The sequence below is a fragment of the Cicer arietinum genome, unplaced genomic scaffold (assembly GCF_000331145.2).
Source record: "Cicer arietinum cultivar CDC Frontier isolate Library 1 unplaced genomic scaffold, Cicar.CDCFrontier_v2.0 Ca_scaffold_5769_v2.0, whole genome shotgun sequence".
NCBI lineage: Eukaryota > Viridiplantae > Streptophyta > Magnoliopsida > Fabales > Fabaceae > Cicer > Cicer arietinum.
Window position 1 is genome coordinate 18,363 of NW_027339416.1, and position 4,917 is coordinate 23,279.

Genomic DNA, 4,917 nt, shown 5'->3' on the forward strand with positions numbered 1-4,917 from the left:
AGTGTCGACTTTAGAGTTTCTGAATTTAGGTTTAAGGTTTCTGGTTTTGGGTTTCGAGTTTCGGGTTTTGGGTTTCGGGTTTAGGGTTTCAACATTAAGGTTTCATTTTTAGGGTTTCAAGTTAAGGGTTTCGTGTTTAGGGTTTAGAGTTAAGTGTTTCAGGATTAGGGTTTTAGTTTTAGAGTTTCATGTTTAGGGTGTCGGGATTCAAGTATAAGGTTTCGGGTTTAGGGTTTCAAGTTTTGGGTTTACGGTTTAGGGTTTAGGATTTCTAGTTTAAGTTTCGAGTTTAGTGTTTCAGGTTTAGAGTTTTGGGTTTAGGGTTTCTGGTATAGAATTTCTTGTTTAAGATTTTGGGTTTACGGTTTTGCGTTTAGGGTTTCGAGTTTCTGGATTTAGGGTTTAGGGTTTCGAGTTTAGATTTAGGGTTCAGGATTAGGGTTTTAAGTTAGGGTTTCAGGTTTAGGGTTTCGGGTTTACAGTTTTTGGTATCGGATTTAGAGTTTTGGGTTTCGGGTTTAGGGTTTGAGGTTTGGGGTTTAGATTTTCGCGTTTCGGATTTTGGGTTTTTGGTTCTAGGTATAGGGTTTCTAGTTTTGGGTTTAGGGTTTAGCGATTCATGATTAGAGTTTCAGGTTCAGGGTTTCAGGTTTCAGGTTAAGCGTTTCGGGTTTAGTGTTTCGAATTTAGGGTTTCGGGTTTAGGGTTTCGAGTTTAGATTTTTGGGTTTAGGATTTCGAGTTAAAGTTTCGAGTTTAGTGTTTCGGGTTTAGGGTTTTGGGTTTAGGGTTTAGGGTTCCAATATTAGGGTTTCATATTAAGGGTTTCGAATTTTGGTTTTAGGGTTTCGCGTTTAGGGTTTTGGTTTTCGGGTTTAGGGTTTCAGGTTTAGGGTTTAGGATTTTGGGTTTAGGGTTTAGGGTTTAGGGTTTAGGATTTTGGGTTTAGGGTTTTGGGTTTAGGGTTTAGAGTTTAGGGTTTCTGGATTTAGGTTTAAGGTTTTAGGTTTAGGTTTTAAGGATTAAGGTGTCCGATTTAGGGTTTCGAGTTTACGGTTTCATGTTTTGGGTTTCACGTTTAGGGTTTTTTATTTGGGTTTCAGGTTTAGCATTTAGGTTTTCGGGTTTAAGGTTTCGAGTTTAGATTTTTGGGTTTAGGGTTTAGGGTTTCGGGATTCAAGCTTAGGGTCTGGAGTTTAGAGTTTTGGGGATTTAGAGTTTTGGGTTTAGGATTTACGGTTTATGGTTTACAGTTTACGGTTTAGGGTTTAGGACTTAGGGTTTATGAGGTATAGGGTTTTGAGGTTAGGGTTTCAGGTTAAGCGTTTCGGGTTCATGGTTTAGGGTTTCGGATTTCGGGTTCTGGGATTAGGGTTTCAGGTTTAGTATTTTGGGTTTCGGGTGTAGGGTTTCGGGTTTAGATTTTTTGATTTAGGGTTTTTGGTTACGGGTTAAGTGATTTGGGATTTAGGATTTTTTGGTTTCGGGTATAGGATTTCTTGTTTTGGATTTTGGGTTTATGGTTTTGGGTTTAGGGTTTTGAGTTTCTTGATTTAGGTTTAAAGTTTCTTGTTTTGGGTTGAGTTTCGGGTTTCAAGTTTAGGTTTTAGGGTTTAGGGTTTCATGATTAGGGATTCGGGTTTAAAATTTTCGGTTTCGAGTTTAGGGTATCAGGTTTGAGATTTCTAGTTTAGGATTTTGGGTTTAGGGTTTTGGGTTTAGGGTTTCTGGATTAAGGTTTAAGGTTTCTTGTTTTGGGTTTCGAGTTTCGGGTTTAGGGTTTCAACATTAAAGTTTTAGTTTTAGGGTTTCGAGTTAAGGGTTTCGTGGTTAGTCTTTCAGGTTAAGTGTTTCAGGATTACGGTTTTGGGTTTAGGGTTTTGAGTTTCTTGATTTAGGTTTAAAGTTTCTTGTTTTGGGTTTCGAGTTTCGGGTTTAGGGTTTGAGGTTTGGGGTTTAGGTTTTCGCGTTTCAGTTTTTGGGTATTGGGTTTTTGGTTCTAGGTATAGGGTTTCTAGTTTTGGGTTTAGGGTTTCAGGTTTAGAGTCTCGGGATTCATGTTTAGGGTTTCGGGTTTATGGTTTCCGGTTTAGGATTTCGGATTTAGAGTTTATGGTTTCGGGTTTAGAGTTTTGGGTTTCGGGTTTAGGGTTTGAGGTTTGGGGTTTAGGTTTTCGCGTTTCAGTTTTTGGGTATTGGGTTTTTGGTTCTAGGTATAGGGTTTCTAGTTTTGGGTTTAGGGTTTATGGTTTCATGATTAGAGTTTTAGGTTTAGGGTTTCAGGTTTCAGGTTAAGCGTTTAGGGTTTAGGGTTTAGGGTTTCGGATTTAGGGTTTTGGAATCAAGGTTTCAGGTTTAGCATTTAGCATTTCAGGTATAGGGTTTCGAGTTTAGATTTTTGGGTTTAGGATTTCGTGTTTAAGTTCCGATTTTAGTGTTTCAGGTTTAGGGTGTTGGGTTTAGGGTTTCAAGATTAGTGGTTCAGGTTAAGGGTTTCGTATTTCGGTTTTACGGTTTTGGGTTTCGGTTTAGGAGTTTGCTTTTCGGGTTTATGGTTTCAGGTATTGGGTTTATGGTTTAGGATTTTGGGTTTAGGGCTTTGGGCTTCGAGTTTAGGGTTACTGGATTTAGGTTTAAGGTTTCAGGTTTAGGGTTTCGGGATTAAGATTTCTAATTTAGGGTTTCGAGTTCAGAGTTTCATGTTATGGGTTTCGTGTTTAGGGTTTTGGGATTAGGATTTCAAGTTTAGCATTTAGGATTTCGAGGATTTCGGGTTTAGGGTTCGAGTTGAGATTTTTGGGTTTAGGGTTTCGAGTTGAGATTTTTGGGTTTAGGGTTTCGAGTTTAGATTTTTGGGTTTATGGTTTAGGGTTTAGGGTTTTGGATTTAAGGTTTTGGGTTAAGCGTTTCAGATTTAGGGTTTCGAAATTAGGGTTTCAGGTTTAGCATTTAGGATTTCAGGTTTAGGATTTTGAATTTAGATTTTTGGGTTTAGGGTTTCGGGTTTAGGGTTTAGGGTTTACGGTTTAGGGTTTAGGGTTTACGGTTTAGGGTTTAGGGTTTACGGTTTAGGGTTTAGGGTTTACGGTTTAGGGTTTAGGGTTTACGGTTTAGGGTTTAGGGTTTACGGTTTAGGGTTTAGGGTTTACGGTTTAGGGTTTAGGGTTTACGGTTTAGGGTTTAGGGTTTCGACATTAGTTTAGGATTTCGAGTTTAGGGTTTCTGGATTTAGGTTAAAGGTTTTAGGTTTAGGGTTTTAGGATTAAGGTTTCTGATTTAGGGTTTCAAGTATAGGGTTTCATGTTTAGGGTTTCGAGTTTCGGGTTCAGGATTTAGGGTTTCGGGTTTCGGGTTTTTTGTTCTAGGATTAGGGTTTCTATGTTTGGGTTTAGGGTTTCAGGATAAGGATTTCAGGATTAGGGTTTCAGGTTAACGGTTTCAGATTTCGGGTTTAGGGTTTAGGGTTTAGAATTTTTAGTTTCGGGTTTTGAGTTTAGGATTTCAGGTTTAAGATTTCAGGGTTTAGGGTTTCAGGTTTAGGGTTTAGGGTTTAGGGTTTAGGGTTTACGGTTTAGGGTTTAGGATTTCTGGTTTATGTTTCGAGTTTAGTGTTTCAGGTTTAGAGTTTTGGGTTTAGGGTATAGAATTTCTTGTTTAAGATTTTGGGTTTAGGGTTTTGAGTTTAGGGTTTCGAGTTTCTGGATTTAGGGTTTAGGGTTTCGACATTAAGGTTTCAATTTTAGGGTTTTGAGTTAATGGTTTCGTGTTTAGGGTTTCAGGATTAGGGTTTTAAGTTTAGGGTTTCAGGTTTAGGGTTTCGGGTTTACAGTTTTTGGTATCGGGTTTAGAGTTTTGGGTTTCGGGTTTATGGTTTGAGGTTTGGGGTTTAGATTTTCGCGTTTCGGATTTTGGGTTTTTGGTTCTAGGTATAGGGTTTCTAGTTTTGGGTTTAGGGTTTAGGGATCCAATATTAGGGTTTCATGTTAAGGGTTTCGGATTTTGGTTTTAGGGTTCCAATATACTGACACGTGTGCAAAGTGCAAACCCAAGTAGTAAATAGTTTCACTTAAAGGCAAAATCTTATGTGTCCTACTTCAAACCTATAGACAAAATCTTTAATATAATGTGTAACCCAAGTACTAAATAATTCAAGGCATGCTGAATTAGGTAGACACAAAACAGAAAACATGTTGAAAATGGGGTAAGAATCCAAATATTTTAGTTTTTAGTCCTAACCTGAATGAGCAACAAGCAATCAAAGCATATCCACTTGAGCCGTAGAAATGAAAGTAAGAAAGCTAAAAAAATATAATGACCACTTCACTTTTGCACATGCAACCATAAAAGTAGGAAAGCTAAAAAAAATATAACGATCACTTCGCTCTTGCACATGCGACCAGGTACCCGTACTGCAGAAAGAAAATCTATTTTAGATTCAAGTTTTTCATGAAATTATACTAAAATAATTTCAATTAAAAAAAAAAGTAATAAAGTAATTTATATTTACGGATGAATTTCATTTTTTACTTTTGTTTTGGGGATTCACAAAAAGGTTTGTAGCCACTTAATGAAGGGAATCTTAAAATGCTCATAACAAAAAGAGAAAGTTGTGGATGTCTTTACAATGCCGAGCAAATCAAGTATTCATATATCAAATCCCTAAATAAATCAATCCATTGATTTGTCATTTCGGCTTCCTCAATTGATCCTACATTTGAACTGTTTTCCAGCTTGATCCTCAATGACTATTTCAAATTTCTGTGCCATCAAAGTTATAAATTACAAGACATCAAATCAGAATCCTGTGATAAATAACATATATATGTAATTATAAACCAAAATATCATTGAAGATTTGAAGGACTTGAATATACCAACAGAACCGAGGAATTAAGCGAAACAAGCATAACACAACATAA

General features: G+C 37.1%; 1 long non-coding RNA gene across 1 annotated transcript; it reads right to left on the bottom strand.

Annotated features, from left to right (window-relative positions):
• Positions 1-4,283: 4,283 nt before the first annotated feature.
• LOC140919185 (uncharacterized) lies at positions 4,284-4,911 on the bottom strand. Its single transcript, XR_012161759.1, has 2 exons — positions 4,527-4,911; positions 4,284-4,408 (listed from the first exon to the last, which is right to left on the bottom strand). It is a non-coding gene; the product is annotated as an uncharacterized lncRNA (long non-coding RNA).
• Between the last annotated feature and the right edge of the window lie 6 nt (positions 4,912-4,917).